At 44.3% G+C, this 17,532-nt stretch overlaps 1 long non-coding RNA gene across 1 annotated transcript in view; it reads right to left on the bottom strand.

The window, feature by feature from the left end:
* Positions 1-17,127, bottom strand: part of LOC146853770 (uncharacterized) — a 29,765-nt gene extending 12,638 nt beyond the window's left edge. Inside the window, exons 1-2 of the long non-coding RNA XR_014980720.1 lie at positions 17,055-17,127; positions 16,390-16,478 (exon numbers count right to left, since the gene is read on the bottom strand). This is a non-coding gene — a long non-coding RNA (uncharacterized LOC146853770). The remainder of the gene's footprint in view (positions 1-16,389; positions 16,479-17,054) is intronic.
* Positions 17,128-17,532: the final 405 nt, after the last annotated feature.

Raw genomic sequence — 17,532 nt, 5'->3', positions numbered from 1 at the left:
TCTATCTATCTATCTATCTATCTATCTATCTATCTATCTATCTATCTATCTATCTATCCCACTATCTATCTATATCTACATAATATATCATTTTCCATGCTTTTGCTCACATTGTATTGGAAATGGTATATCTAACTCCTCCAAAATCCAACACTTTCCAGACTATTGCTAACATTGGAGCAGGGAGAATAAATCTAACTACTCCAAAGTCCCACACTTTCGATGCTATGCTTAAGTTGATGTGGGAATAGTAAATCTAACCCTTCCAGAATCAATGTATTCTCTTGTTTTAGATTTGAGTGGGCATAGTAAATGTGATACAACAAGTTTTTCGTAGTTTGGGTAAATTAATTTCCAGCACAATTAATACAGTCACTGTCTTGTTACATTAGTGTTCAGTGATGGGATCCAGATCTTGTTTTTAACAGTGGCACCTAGTTTTAAAACTTGACAGAAAAAATACCTAAATTCAATTGACAGTGAAAACTGATTTTTACTTGCTGTAAGGCCATTGACTGGGTCATCTTTGATTTTATAAAAGTATTTTTAATTACAATGTTTGCACCTTGAGTCTTTTTTGGGAACATGGAGATGGGCCTGGCTTCCGTGGAGAGCCTTAGCTTGGCAGAGCTGAGGACCATATGCAAAGAAGAGGGGTGAAGTTATGCATGCAGTCTAAGACGGATAAATTCCATAAAAATCTCAAGGCCGGAGAAAAAAGTCTGTGAGTCTGTTAGCTACAGATCAACGTCAGAGGCGAATGATGAGCAGAATAACAACATCTAAGGAAAGGAGGAGGCAGATGATGTTCTGTTGTAAAGAAGAATTTCATAAGCACCTTCCAGGGCTGGGGATGATGAACGCTCTGACAACCTAAGACCATCTGAGTTGGCTATCAACCAAAAAGAGAACGGCGACAATCAGGCAGAAAAATAGTTGCAGCCATAGCCCTGGAGGTAAAGAAGGCAGCATTAGAGGAGTAACAGCTGGACTTACCCAGAGAAGAGTAAGTGTGAGTACCCACAGTGCAATACATCATCCGGTCGCCACCTGGATGAAGAGCTGCTGCCTCAAACTGAATTTGGACAAGACCATAGTCCTCATTCTAGAACCCTCACCTTCAGCTTGGAACAACTCATGGTGGCCCTCCACAATGGAAGCCCCGTCCACCCCCACAGACCAAGAATATAACTTCGGCATCATACTGAACTCCTAGCTCCCACTGAACACTTAGTCAACAACAAACTCATCTCATCATGCTTGCACACGCTCCGCCTGCTTCAAAGGACATTTAGATGGATCCCCACTGAATCCAGAAAAACAGTCACATACGCACTTATCAGCAGTCGACTCGACTACGGCAATACTCTCTATGCCGGTGTCGTCCAGCAACTCCTCAGAAAACTTCAGAATGTTCAAAAGACCACAGCCAACCTGATCCTCGACATCTCTCACCACAGCCACATCTCCAAACACCTCTGAGAACTCCTCTGGCTCCCAGTCAACAAAAGGATCACCTTCAAGCTCCTCATGCATCCCTACAAAGCCCTCCGTGATGCAGGACCAGCATACGTGAACCACGGCCTCTCATTCCAAGTCCCCACCAGACACTTCTGCTCTGCCCAGTTGGCCCTGGCCACCGTCCCTCAGATCCATAAGTCAAAAACCAGAGGAAGATCCTGCTCCTACCTCGCCGTCAAGACCTGGAACACCCTTCTGACCAAAGCAAACAGAAGGAGATGATGGACAGAGCGCTGAATCTTTTCAGACACTCACCCCCAGTCACAAATCTGGGTTGAATCCATCATCGTTCTTTAGCTCAATTTACCACCTCAGTTCAGACCCAGCTATAGGCAAATCAGTCCTGACTCTGTGGCTCATGGGAACAGTCCAGCCCAAACTGCCTAGCCAGGTCTTCCCTGAACCAGAAACTAGCATCCTAGGGCCGGTTTCGGGCTAATATCCCTCATCAGCCTGGCTGGCTTGAATCCAGTGGCAAAGTGAGTAAGGGACCAATATCTGGGCATACCCTGCCAAATTAGGGCGAACAAAGTAAACACAAGGAGATGCTGGACGGAGCGCTGAAACTTTTCAGACACTCGCCCCAGTCACAGATCTGGGTTGAATTTGTCATCGTTCTTTAGCTCACTTTGCCACCTCAGTTCAGACCCAGCTATATGCAAATCAGTCTTGACCCTGTGCATCATGGGAACAGTCCAGCCCTAATTGCCAAGCCAGGACTTCTCTGAACCGGAAACAAGCATCCTGGAACCAGTTTTGGGCTAACAGTCCTCATCAGCCAGGCTAGTTTGAATCCAGTGGCAAAGTGAGCAAGGGACCCACGTCTGGGCATATCCTGCCAACTTAGGGCGAACAAAGCAAACACAAGGAAATGATGGACGGAGCGCTGAAACATTTCAGACACTCACCCCCAGTCACAAATCTGGGTTGAACCCATCATCGTTGTTTAGCTCACTTTGCCACCTCAGTTCAGACCCAGCTATATGCAGATCAGTCCTGACCCTGTGCCTCATGGGAACAGTCCAGCCCTAACTGCCAAGTCAGGTCTTTCATGAACCGGAAACAAGCATCCTGGGACCAGTTTCGGGCTGACATCCCTCAACAGCCAGGCTAGCTTGAAACCAGTGGCAAAGTGAGCAAGAGACCTACGTCTGGGCATACCCTGCCAACTTAGGGCAAACAAAGTAAACACAAGGAGATGATGGACGGGGCGCTGAAACTTTTTCAGACACTCACCCCCAGTCACAGATCTGGGTTGAATCTATCATCGTTCTTTAGCTCACTTTGCCACCTCATTTCAGACTCAACTATATGCAAATTAGTCTTGACCCTATGTCTCATGGGAACAGTCCAGCACGAACTGCCAAGCCAGGTCTTCCCTGACCCGGAAACAAGCATCCTGGGACCAGGGTCGGGCTAACAGCCCTCATCAGCCATGCTAGCTTGAATCCAGTGGTACGGTGAGCAAGGAACCAATGTCTGGGCATGCCCTGCCAACTTAGGGCAAACAAAGCAAACACAAGGAGATGATGGACAGAATGCTGAAACTTTTCTGACACTCGCCCCAGTCACAGATCTGGGTTGAATTCGTCATCGTTGTTTAGCTCACTTTGCCACCTCAGGTCAGACCCAGCTATATGCAAATCAGTCTTGACCCTGTGCCTCATGGGAACAGTCCAGCCTGAACTGCCAAGCCAGGTCTTCCCTGAACCGGAAACAAGCATCCTGGAACCGATTTCAGGCTAACAGCCCTCATCAGCCAGGCTAGCTGGAATCCAGTGGCAAAGTGAGCAAGGGACCCACGTCTGGGCATACCCTGCCAACATAGGGCTAACAAAGCAAACACAAGGAGATGATGGACAGAGCGATGAATCCTTTCAGACACTCACCCCTGTCACAGATCTGGGTTGAATCCATCATCGTTGTTTAGCTCACTTTGCCACCTCAGTTCAGACCCAGCTATATGCAATCAATCAAAATAATCTTTATTTCGGTCATAGACCATAAAAGATAAGCAATCCACAAAGACATACAATTATACAAAAAGAAGAAAAGGGAATTGCAGTTCATAAATAGTAAGTACAATAAAGATTAGATTAATTGGCAGTTAATTCATTAAAACAGTAGATAAAAGATTAAAAGATTAAAATATTATAAAAACAGTAAGAAATAGCATCAATGAGTGTTGATTTATTCCAGGGGATTAGACAATAAAAGGGAACCTCTCCTTCGCCACACAGCATACCAGAAACGTGATACCGAAAAAACTATAGGTAATGCAGTGTCTGTCTTCAGAATTCTGTAGGCAACTTTACAATGTGTAGTCCCCAAATTCCTACAGAGTTGAAGGAGCCAACGTTTTCTGATAGGTTTATATGTGGGGCAAAAAAAGAGGACATGTAAGTCACTTTCACTAGAAGCCCCACAGGTTGGGCAGTCAGAAGGATTATTTATCGACCATTTTCCTGTGAATGTTCTCAGGGGCAATGTTCCATACCTGAATTGCATATATAATTTCCTAGAGGCGTTAGGCTCCATCAGGTCTAAAACTGGCTCTATTTTGAAGTCTTCTTTAGTATTAAAGAAGTCCATGGTCAGTGAGCCTAATTTGTTATTGGTTAGCATCATGTTTTTGTTATTTAACCAAAAAGCGTTTGCCAATTCAGCTCTAGAGGGTGTAGGGGCGTTTATTCAAATATATATGCAAATCAGTCTTGACCCTGTGCCTCATGGGAACCGTCCAGCCCTAACTGCCAAGTCAGGTCTTCCCTGAACTGGAAAAAAGCATCCTGGGACCAGTTTCGGGCTAACATTCCTCATCAGCCAGGCTAGCTTGAATCCAGTGGCAAAGTGAGCACACCCTACCAACTTAGGGCAAACAAGGCAAACACAAGGAGATGATGGACGGGGCGCTGAAACCTTTCAGACACTCACCCCCAGTCACAGATCTGGGTTGAATCTATCATCGAACCTGCTGAACCACCTCCCAGTGGGTGACCCAATTCAAGAAGGACCTCAAGACCTGGCTCTTTGAATGAACACCATAGCGCAGATGGATCAGCCGCCCCTCTCTCCCAGCACCTTGAAAGCCTGACGGGCGAGTAACCACGCTTTATAAATCCTTATTGATTGATTGGTTGACATGCCAATTGTAATACATTCTTGGCAATGATCTCCAACAGGGGACAAAAGAACAAGGAAGTTGGTCACCCAGGGGACCCCAATAAACACAAATTTCAGTGGCTACTGTGCTTGAGAGCAGGGTTCAGATGACCCAGAGTAAAGTAACGAGGAGGAGGTGAATGACATCCACAATGGGAAGATCAGTAGTTCACGTGTTACCTGTTCCGACCTGAAAGGAACTCCAAGACATTTATTTCTGCATGCTGCATCCCCTTCACTTCCTATCATTTTCATTTGCCCTCTGCCACATATTTATAACATGTGCTTTAGGGCTCCTTTCCTGTAGGAAACAGAGTAACCATGCCTCCATGGCCCAGTACCTCCTCCAAGCCCACCAAGAGCAACAGTTTGGTATGGATATGTTGTCTAGAAATCTGCCTTTGTCATGGCTTTCTTGGTTCCCTCTGACTGGATCTTGTGTAACATGGACTCCAAGATTGGCATTGGTAAAGCCACATCTTGGTCTGCTGGTACAGCCTGCATTATTGCAGTGACAGAATACAGAGGAACTGGGCCAGACAGACTCCTACAAGACACAGACAGCGTGTGTCACCCTTTAGGGGGGACTCTGTGCCCAGCCTAGATGTCCTGGTCTGCCAGGCACAGTCAATCCCATAATACAGACCCTGAGATGACCGAGGTGAAGGTAGAAGGTGAATCTCTGCAAGTTGAGGTTGTAGTCCCCTTAGGTAGTGGGTGACTTCTTGCCAGCCGAAAGGAAGGAAATTAGGCCTACTCCAGGCATCAGTGTGGAGCATTCACCTGTCAGTGGAAGGCTAGGAGTCTCCTTCCTGACACATATAGCTATCAGCGGTTCCTGTTGCTTGCTTGCCTTATGGGCACAGCTGGCTCTCATTTGAGGTAAAAAGCCTGAACCAGGAGGCAGGATGTCCCCACACTACCTTGTTGACATTATGGTCCTATTTACTTGTTGGCAGGCCTCTGTGAGTAGGCATGGTTAGTGCTATCCCAGATGAGGTCAGCAGATGAGAATGGTCCCCAGGGACCAAATTAGTGGCTTGGGCTGACCTTACCAGAGTGGCAATACTATCAAAGGTAGAACTTGAAGGCAAGCCCATAACTGCACTTGGCAGTAGGATGTGCAGCTGGGCTTTTCTACATTCTTTCTTCAAACAACAAGAACTTCCAATGGAATGGCTGTTGCTACTTACCATTTTAGCTACAGAGCGCCTTTGCATAGTGATCCACATTTGTTGTTGAATTGTATTGCTCTTACCCATAAAACATGTAGAAATTGACTAATCCATGATTGGCATATTTTATGCTACAGTATGTATTGCAGAAATAAACCCATGACATGAAAAGATAAATGTCACCTGTGGACAGCAGCATTTATTTTGCCATAGACTAGCTTGATAAGGAGAACATGGCTCAGGCCTACTATAGTAGCCTGACACCTGTAGTGCGACCTGTTAAAATAACCCTTTTTATTAGGTAAAACTACCCTTTTAAACAATATATTGTGAACCTTGTATTCCCCCCATGTAAACCTTAAAGCCCATATGATAGGGGGCATGCGGAAAGTTAATGTTGCCATTGACAAGGCCCTAAATGTAACCCTGGGCATAAAATCCACTCCGCTTCTGGAGTTTGTAGATTTTTTAGGCAACTCCGTGTTCCGCGTGGAAAGCCGAGTTACTGAAAACTCTGCGCTCCGCAATGGAGCGGGTGTTTTTTCTATTTTTGTGTGCTCAAAATGCGTTTTCACACGTGGGAGTGAGTTACCGGGATGCCTGCGTTCGCCAAAAAGATTTTCCATCTGTTCGCGAGCGCCACGAGATTATGGTAGCTAGCTGCACAGTCCCCCGAGAGTGTGCGATCGAGAACACGTCATTCGGGTGCGCAATAAGACTTCCGGTGAAAGAATTTGCAATCTGGAGAAAAGTCTCTCTCGAGCAGCATTAAAACCTTCTCGAAATGATGACTTGGTTAAAACACTCCTCAGATTACCACTTGGCTGAATTTTTTGTGTAAGGAGTCCTTTTTCTTTCTTTTAAATTTTTCTTAAAACGAAGGACGTGCCCCAGAGTCTCCAACTTCCTGTTCCTGTCCAGCAGGCTCCTCCCAGTGCTTTGTCCATCGCCTGTTCACTTTTCATTTGGATTTGGAGCTGGAAGAATCACTCTTTGTGTTTGCTACATCATATATCATTGGATTTGAGGACTTTTGGATTTGAGATTTCACAAGTAAGATGGAAAATTGGTGTTGTCTGTTTGATTGGGGCATTGCACCTCAATTTTTTTGTTATTTTTACAGTTTTTTTTTAAATGGAATGTGGTGGGTGGCCTGTAGTTTCAGTAGGGGCCTAGTTGTTTCTGTGAATGTCATTTTTCTACTAGTTTTCTTTTATAAAGGAAACATGTTGCAAAGTTCACTACATTTTCTCCAACTTTTGAAATCAATTTGCTATATTTAATTAGTTCACTAGCCCAGTAGTCTGCCAATAGGCCTTTTAGCCAGTAGGCCCAGACTACTCGTGGGTGCATGAAACAACTGTTTTTGTGGTGTTTGAATTGAAACATCATTTAGGGCATGGTTGGCCTCGGATTGAAATGCAAAATGTCTTGGGTTTTTTTCCACTTTTTTCATATGAGTTAATTACATGCCTTTGTTGGATGTGTGTGGTTGTTGTGTAACTTGCATACCTCTTTAGCCCTGTGGATTTTCATTTTTGGCATTGTTGTATTAAAACTGTGTTGTTTAGCATGCTTCATTTGTCTGGCCAGTGTGTGAGTGTGTTTCTAATAGTGGGCCAGCCCGCATTTGCCTTGGCTGAGCCTCCCCATGTGGCCATTTTGTAAAGTCTGTATCCATATAGGCCTGCTTGAATTCATTGTTTTCCGGTCCTCTTGCTTGTTGTTGTTGCTAGTGACTGACCATGTGCCTGATGGTCATTTTTTTGGTGGTGATCGTTTGTGTGCTTGCTTTTGCCATAGGCCTGCATGTCTTCTTTCCTTTGTTCCTCTTGGCTTATTGCTTCTTGTTGTGGTAGCCTGCCTGGCCATGTGGCTGGCGGCCATTTTGTGAGACAGCCAATGTACTTTTGCCATAGACCTGCATTGTCTGCCTTCCCTTTCTTGTTGTTTTGGCCTGGCTATGTAGCTGGCATCCATTTTGCAAAGGCAGCCAGTATACTTCTGCATTAGGGCTGCATGTCTTTCTCTTTCCTTTTTTCCTCTTGGCTTAACGCTTCTATCCACTGCCAGGTGCAGCTCCCTGAATGGTGAATCCCACATGATGCACAATGCCAAACAGGGTCTGTTACATTTGTATTTTTGTTGTTGTTCTTCTTATTTCCTATCCTTCCTCAGTGTACTGTACACTAGTACACAAATCATGAAAGCCCTTGTTTTTGTCAGTCTCACAAATGTCTACACTGTGTTACGTTTTTTTTAATAACTGAGGTAACAATAAATGTAATAATATTAATAAGTGTGACCACACACAAAGTTATATATTATATTTGTTTGTTTGTACTAGTAGTAATTGAACCACAACAATGAAAACCATGTTTCACTGGCGCTCTTCTTGCTTCTTAGGTGCACAAAAGAGAAGGAGGTGGCATCACCCATTGTACTGCCAGACAGAAGTCCTGCTGCGCACGATGTCACGTGACGTGTGACCATAGATATCTCTTTAACTTGTGCCACTGTGTGCTGCTGACATCTGAAGAAGATGGCCCCAAAGAAAGGTACCAGGACCTCCAGTACCATGAAAGTTGCCAGTGAGAGGAAGGAACTGCCACTTACCAAAGACTGGTGTGCCACCCAAGATCATTTTTGGGAAACAAAATGTACGCCTGCTGCAGTGGTGTCTGGGGAGCAAGCTGGGAGCAGCACCCTGTAGTGCTAAAGGCACTCTTGTGGTCTGACTCCCTGTGATGACTTTGACTACCATTATTTGAATTGACTTTGGTGTGTGATTTTATCCTAGCCTGAATGTACAATGTCCTGTATATGCCTTGTTTCCCTTACAGGTTTATTTCTTTTAATCTTACTGTCTTTCAGTGGGAGCTGTCACGGAGTAGAACAGCCTTGCCAAGGACAGAATGTGTGGGATGTGCATTTGAAAGCATGAGAGTTAGAGTGATGTGTGGAATGTACTTTTTGGTCTCGAAGTGCAGTGTTCTGAGCATTGGTGGACACATGTGCATTGTGTTGTACATTGATAAGTATTATGAAGTTCTTACTATTGGCTTTGCCATGGCCTCATGTCATCCTGAATTCTGACTCTGCATGGCTTGAGCTTTATCGGCATGCACATCCACCCTTGCAAGTTGTTTGGGTTAATCACGTTCAAGGATTGTTTTGTGAGAGATTGTTTAATGTACCCTGGAAGGCTTTTGTGAGCTTCGTCAAGATAAAGGCTGAAACATGCAAGATTGGAGAGGGTATGTGGGAACTCCTTGCTGCCAGGGAATGCTTGCTTGGAAGCTGGTCAGTTCTGGTAATATTCCTTTGGCTCGGGGGGAAGGTGTGTTTTGAGATTATAAAGCTGAGGATTGTTGACTTAGAAACCGGGATTTTGGAATCCAAATGGGGACAGACGCTTCTACTTCGGGACCCTGGTTGCTGAGGCTCTTATCCCTGGCTGATTAATTCCCCCGGTCAGGTGTGGGCTAAGATGCAGTGTTTGCACCAGGTGAAGTGTTGAGTTTTGATTTTTGCCATTGTGATGTGTGGCCAGTGGCTTTGTTCATTTGAGGTGTTTTCTTTGTGATGTGTGAGTGAGTTGAGGTGCACATCCAAAGTAATCATTTGATGTATCTCATGTATATATATCTTTCTGATCTCTTGACACCCCCCGCATCAGTGGACCCACCCCTTCAACCTAGGTCCAAACCCATGTCTGTTGCAGGGGCAGACAGTCTAATCACGGCAACGCCGACGAGCGGTGATCCCGAAATTGACTTATCGTTGTCGCAAAGTAGTACCCAATCAATGCAGGGAACTGAGATAAGAGGGGCAACAACAGCCGCAACCGCCCCATTAGTAGTTTTTCCTCCCGAAGTAGGGGCAGTTCAGGAGATAGAGCTTCCTGCAGAGTGGGAAGAGCAAGCCACTCTTTCAGGAGATCCATTGTCTTCCAGATCCCCAGCAAGGAAAAGGAGTGTTAGTCCATCAACTTCTTCTGCAAGTCCCCCTTCTGATGATCTAGATGCCACATGGATCCCACCACCTCAGTCTGAAAGTGAGACACACCACAAGACAAGGCTAGGGAAAAGGAAGGTGCCAGAAAGCCTTAGAGTTATGGAGGTAGATGTAGAAGAAGAGGATGATGACAAGCCAGTCATCATCATGAACATTATTCCCGCCCCAGTGGAGACCAACATTACCCCATCTCAAATTGCTGTGAGGGATGTGGCACGGATACCACCAACATAGATCATACCACCAATACCACCCCCAGCTTCCATTGTTCTCTGGCAGCCACGTACATCCACCACAAGTACCACAACTGTAGAAGTAGGTACTGCAGAGAGTGAAACTTCATGCCCACCTACCAGTTCATCCGGCATTGCAAGTGGCACCAGCAGCAGCGTCAGGAAGTTGACCACCCCAGTTTGGGACTTCTTTTCGGTTAGCATGAAGGTGGTGAACACTGCTATATGCTCCATTCGGGGAAAGCTTGGTACAAACTATGGTACCGGAGGCCAAACAACCCATCTGAAAAAACACCAAATGATCCAGTGGGAGGTGCACCATAGCGGCCAAAAAACTGCACCCATTGCTGTTGGTGGGGATGAAGAAGTAGAAGATACGATCACGGTGGAAGGTGAACAATGGTGAGACATTTTCACTGGTACACAATGTAGCCCTGTCCTCAGCAATGTAGGATGCACATCTCCTCATCAGCAACATCTCAGTGGCACAAGAGTAAGAGTCAGGCTGAGACACCAAGAGGTCCCAGGCAAGGGAGAACCGCAACGAAAAAACTTGCAACGATGAGCCTAACAACATCTGGCGTCAAGAAGTCACCTGCATCAGTGGCACCAGAAAAGAAAAAATCCAGCCTACCATTCTCAGCATGCTTAGGTCAGAGGGGCAGCACGAATGCAACCACCCAACAACACGTTTGTACAATGCAAAGCTGATTAAAATGTTAGCACTGGACCTCCTCCCTTTGTCTTTTGTGGAAGGGATGGGTTTTCTTGAATTTGTGACAGCCATCTTCCCAAAATTGAAGGTTCCCAGCCAGTCCTATTTTGCTACTTCACGACGTGCTGGAATTGCTTGGACAAGCTTTGCAGAAAAGTGCTGTTCACACTATCCACCTGACAACAGACACGTAGACCAGTTGCCAAGCCACTGATTACATGTGCATCACTGCACAATGGATCTCTTTTTTGGAGGTTAGAGAAAAGATATCTACAGCAGGTGTTGTTGACACTGCTGAGATTTGTATTGCCACTCGGAAACATGCAAGTGTAACCATGTTCGCCTTGGAGAAATCTCATCCTGCTGAAAACAATTTTGGAAGACTTTGGCAGCAAGGTCTTTGAATGGCTGCATGCAAGAGGGCTTAACATTGGTTTTGTTGCCACAGACAATGGCAGTAATATAGTTAAGGCCATGTATGATGGTGGCTATTGCAGGGTCCTGTGTTTGGTGTACTGCATTAACATCGTTGTTCGAAACTTTCTGAAAAAAGAAGACCGAGTCAGCAACTTACTGACCACCTGCAGAAGAATCTGCACACATTCCAGCCATTCTTTTAAAACCCGGAAACAGCTGAGGATCATTCAACGTGAGCATAGAGTGACAGTAAAAGCACTCATCCAGGAGGTTGCCAACACTTTGGAACTCAGCTTATTACATGCTTGAACGTCTGGTTGAGCAGTACAGACCAATCAATGAATATGTAATGCAAAAAGGGGATGCTACTGTGAAAGGCATCACCATTGAGATGGACCAATGGGGCCTAGTTAAATGCCTGACATAGAAGCTACTTCCTTTCTAGCTCTTCACATTGGAAGTCAGCTAGGAGAACTGTACTAGGGGCCAAGCTATCCCATTGTTGCACATGCTACAGGAACAGCTGAAGGGGGTGTCTGCAATGTACACAGGCGTGGAGGAAAAAAATAAGCATATGAGTTGGAGGAGAGCTTAACCCTTCGCTCATCTGAAAATACAAGGGTGCAAAGAGGCATTGTGTCATCCAACCATTACATTTCTGCCACAATTCTGGATCCATGGTACAAACAAGTACTGAACATATTGATTCCTTTTTCAGAAGTGGAGGTTGCCAGGAACAAAACTTGGATAGCTGTGGAAGCAAGTCGCTTAGACAAAGAACGGCCAGGAATTAGAGGCCTGCTACTCCAGGCCACAACAACTACTGCAGGGCAGCCGGCGTCAGCTGTTTAACTTCAGAGCCTGAGGGCAGTGCGGTTGCCTCACAGCAGGCAGAACGACCAGCAACACCAAGAACAACATCAACAACAACAAGAACAGGAGCATCAGCCCCACCAAAAACGGTGCAGGAATGGTTTCTACAGCAACGGCTTGTTAGGTCCAGTGCTGAGGCAAAGGCAAAAGAGTCCGAGCAAAGCAGAGCACCCCTGAGCATTGAGCGGATGGTCTAGGCCTATCTGGATGACCCAACAGAAGTCTACATTGATCAAAACCCATTGGTGTATTGGTATGGGGAAAGGCACCAACGGCCAGTGTTCAGAAGGCTGGCGATAAACTATCTGGCTTGCCCTGTCGCAAGTGCCTCTTCTGAGCGTGTTTTCAGTGCTGCTGGTGCCATTCCGACAGTGAAAAGGACCAGTCTCTTGACTCAAAACGTGGATAGGTTAACCATCATCAAAATAAATCAGCACTTGATACCACCGGATTACACCGTACCTGAAGTAGCACAGCAGGAAGATGATGATGGCAACTTAGGTCATGGAAGTAGTGTGTTAGTTGACCTACTTCTGGGTGAACCACCAGAGTTTGAGGATGAGCTCTACTTCCCTGACAGCTAGGCTTTCAAGTTTTGACTTGTTACTTTCTTTCTTGCTTATTTAATGTTATTATTTGTGTGTGTCTCTGTCTTTCTGGTTCGAATCACAACAAATCCATCACCACAGTCTTACTCTTTTATTGCCAGATTGGAGTTGCAACTGTGTGCAGTCAGTGAGGAAGTACGTCCAATCCTCCGAGTCGTGCTCCAGTCCACTCCTGACTCGCCCCAAATCTATTTCCCTTAAGCCAGACATTGGATGGAGGATAGTACAAGAAATGTGTGCCTGCCTCGTCGAGTCCCTCCAAAGAACCTGACTCTAACTATCCTCCTTTCCGAGCCCAGAGGGACTGCCCCTTAAGAACAGGTAAATGATGGCATGCATTGGACGATGACTCTGAGTGGTTGGTGTTTGTGTTGTTGTTGTGCATGAAGTCTACTAGTATAATCTACACACAAATAAGTGACTCAAGTGAATGTCTCCCTTCTTGTTGTTTAATAACAAAATTGTACTACTGCAGGCCGATCCATTGTATTTTTGATTCTGGAATCTGGACTAACTCTGTACACTACAAAGTTGGACACCATGATGACCATGCTATACTTGCAATCAGTCAGTACGATCGGAGGTGATTAAATAACTTGGGCGTTTCATGAAGTGTCGTTAAAGGCAAACAAGTTAACAACACCCACACCAGACTTACATGTCTGTGTAGTGTTGGAGGTGAGTGTAGTGGTATGACTGACAGCGGTGCATCGATTTAGTTACTTGATTTGGAAAATGCTATGTTTCTGTATATGGGTGCTCAGTGCTGTCCGGCTCAAAATCTAAGCTAAGCGGAGGTTGGGTGGGCGCCGCAGGCCTGCTCTGTCCTGTTGTTGTTAATGCTGGAAACAGAGTAGACATAATTTAGCCATGCCCCCTCTGAAAGTGTTCATGTTGCACTCCTCCTTAATTTTTGCATTTTACCTTTTTTACTTTTCTCCTTGATTTTTCAATATCCCTTTTGTTTTTTCATCTATACTTGTTACAGGCCGGCCTTTACCATGTGCTATTCTGGGAAACACAACTCACACCTACCTTACCAATCCGCATCCGCAAGGCAGTCAGTGGCACCCAAGGTTGACAAACGGTGCATCCATAGTAGGAAGGACCAAGAGCAATGCTGAGATGCAACTCCCAATTTGACCATAACGTAGTATCATCATCTTCTAATTTGATTCATTTTTCACTCTTCAATCATTATGACTGTGTGTGTTGTTGTTTATTATGCTTGCTTATATATTTGACCTCTACAGCTGTTTTTTCATTTTCTTTCCTAGCTTTAAAAGGAAGCCCACTACAACAGAACATAAATGTATGTAATTTGGGTCCCTCCGGTGGCAAACAGGCAAGGCAATTGCATAATAATAATAATTAATAATATACTGCTGCCCTGTACTACTAGTCTAGTACTACTCATCATTAACCATCAAGTCATCATCATGCATGCATGTCCTTTTTCTCCCTTAACAGATTTATGATTGTCGTCTGCCAAGATTGTGTGTTGTCCACGTGTAGTGTTTGTCTTTATTAAACCTTTCCTTGAAATATCCCTTCCCAACCATTCATCAAACCCTAATCCTCTTCCCCCGGGCTGTGTGATTTTTATTGAGGTGTGACTAAATACAATTTCATCAATAATTGATCACACACTTGCTGGGGCATATGTGGTGAAAGCAACATTAACTCAAGGCAGGGCGAGGATCTTCTTCTGCTTGCCAACCCATTCTCAGTATTCGCGAGTAAATTTTGTTTCCAAAGGAACATAATCCATCATAATTATAATTGCCGGCATCGAGTCATCATCCATCCAGCACTAAAGGTTACTCTTGTCCACTTCATAGGTCGAGCCAACTTCAGTTTGTAACTTGTACTAGGCTATCCCCGCCACCATTATGTTTATTTTACTTTAGCATTGTTTATCCTCATGTTTGCCAGTCTTCATGTGTACTGTACTTTTATTGCTTGTTCCTGAGTCTCTCTCAGGTGACTGACTGTCTCATCTTCTTTCTTTGCAAGTGCTACTGTCGCTATCAGTGTCCTCTACTACTACCACCACCACCTTGCCATCTTGGGAAACCAAACCATCATCATCATGCAGCCATCGCTTTGGCTGCATGGTGGAAATTAATTCATTAATTCACACACCCACACCCTTCCAAGTTCAGTTGCAGAGTGCATAGACTGCCAACTCCTTCCTGTTTGGTTGGGAAGGAATTGCTAAATCAAGAAAGAAAAAAAGACAATTGTAACCAATACTCTTAGTAAAACTGTAGCACAAAATTAATTATACACATAGTGGCACAGTAGCACTAGCAATCCTCCCACTTCCTTGGTCTCTACAATTTGTGGGAGTTTCAGGCATTACTACTACTAGGAACTATGGAGTAGACAAGTCTTTCTCTTCTCTCTCTCTTGTTTAGCTAAATTAACCTTGGAGACAATTAGGCATGGCAGCTCACTCAGCCTGCGCCCTAGAATGACATACTCATGTTGCAGACTCACATTATTTTATTTACTACTGTCTGCAGGTAGGGCAGCTGTAGTCTACAACTACACAATTATATTATTTTTCTATTATGGCCATACATCAATGGCAACTGCTCAATTTCACTTTCACCCTGACTACTACAACAAGGCATATGATACCTGACTCAAATGATCATTCATTATATATGGAGCGATGGCGGCTGCTAGGCCACCCATGGCAGGCTGACACAGTTGAAAATGACATAGGTAGGGACTAGGGAGTGGGCCTCGGAGTTGGAGGGAGGCGCTTGATAATGGGGGGTGGGTGGGAATGGGTACATACATACACAATATATATGCTGTGCTTGCAAACTACTGTGAGTCAAGAGAGTATTCTAAAATACAACCTTGAATCAAAAACCTTGTATATTATATTTATATTTATATTATATTATATTTTTTAATGTGAATCTCTCATTCTATTCTCCTTGGCTTTGCTACTCTGCCACAGTTTATTTTTCTTTTACATTGTCTTAATCCAGTGACAGTCTCCACCTATGCTATGATGATTGTACCATCCAGGCATCCATCCATTTAAAGTACACATTGCTATCATTCTTCTTAAATACTCTCTAAAAAAAACGTTCAACAACAACAACATCCATTAGTATTTGTTTTTAAAAACCACCCATGCATCCTTCCTAGCTTGCCTTTGCGTTTGACCCATAAACCCCCCCTGGAGGATTCTTCCTATTAATCATACAGTTTCTCCCAGCCAGGCAGGCAGCCTTTCTTTCACCTTTCACTCATCTTTCAACCACCCATGCGTCCGATTCCTATCAGCCAACTATTCGTCCCACGCATCCTTCTCTGCCAGTCATATATATAATATGATATGTCGCCCGTCCTTCCTCCTTCAATCCTTCTTTCCCTTTCGTTCAACCCATACATCAAGGTCGTATGACTCCTAGTCTTATTCATAAAACTTTCCCAGCTGAGTTGGAGTCAGATAGAAGAGGCCATTAGTTACTCAACTACGCCGCTAAAGCTATTGCTAATGCTAAGTAAAGGGTTTCTTCTTCTTCAATCGTTGTTCCCAGCAACGAAGTTTCTCTCAACAGTACAGTACAGTTCACCCTTGCAGCGACTGTGTAACTATTGTCAATAAGTAAGGAATATAAGTACAACTTAGCACCGCCCACCACTGCTGCTGTAGAAGGTGCCGCATCTGCCTCTTCCTGGCTGACGTTGCCTGCCCCGCCATTGACCATGGCACTGGTGGTCGGTATGCCTAGAAAAAACATTACACATTTTTTAGATGGCATATACGCCTCTCCCTTTTTATTTTTTTTTACTAGCAAGATTGAGAAAATACAATACATACATACATATACCACATACATCACTACAAATCGGGTACTAGAGTAGAGTAGACAGTAGTAAGTCCTATCCTATCAAAAATAGTCAAAAATCTGGTTGGGATTTTGTTGGTGGTAATTGCTGAAAGCCTCCCATGATTAAGAACAGGATAACCCAAAGGACTGGACTCAGTGGCTAGAGCTATTAGTGAATCTGAGTTTTAAAACTTTTTAAAAATAAAGAGTGGCCAACTGGGCTAGCTACAGACAGACTAATAGTAGCACAGAGTCAGAGGCAGTTAGATTGATGTAAAAAAAAAAACAGACACTAGAAAAAATGTAACTAAGTAGGTAGGTTATACAGGGATAACAAGAGTTTATAAACAGATAGATCGAAAAAGATTTGCTAAAAAAATTATTTAGGAAACGGAAATTATAGTTTGGAAAAAATAAGGTTCATTAAAAGTTAGGGAAATATATTTATTAATATTAATAACAGGAGGACTTACTGGGGCCAGCAGCAGAGCCCTCGGTAGAGGAGCGATCCTGGCCCTGGGAGGCATCTCCAGCTCCGAGTCCCGCCTCAGACGACCCCTTCGTCTTCTTGCCCCTGGATGCTGATCATGTAAGATATAATAATGATACAAAAATTGATTGGTGTGAAACAAATAAAATACTTTTTAAAACGCTTTAAAAACATTTTTGGACAGGAAACAACAATTGCAATAAAATTGACCTAGCTAATCTGATCGACTATTAGTAGTATCGCGGACCATCTAGTTATTATTTCTATTCCAATTCCAGAATCCTAAACCTGTAAGTAAGTACCACCTAGCCTGTCTATTTCAGAGACATTAGAAATTAATTCAATTGCCAGAAAATATATTATATTGACTGGCCAATTGTTGACTTAGGGGCTCATTATGATGGCGGAAGGCTCGCCGCCGCCAGCTGTGCGGTAGTGGGCCCTCCGCCATGGGACAGCGA

This window comes from Triturus cristatus, chromosome 4_1 (genome assembly GCF_964204655.1).
Source record: "Triturus cristatus chromosome 4_1, aTriCri1.1, whole genome shotgun sequence".
In the NCBI taxonomy this organism is placed as follows: Eukaryota; Metazoa; Chordata; class Amphibia; order Caudata; family Salamandridae; genus Triturus; species Triturus cristatus.
The sequence above is the reverse complement of the archived record's forward strand: the minus strand, read 5'-3'. Positions and strand labels throughout refer to the sequence as shown.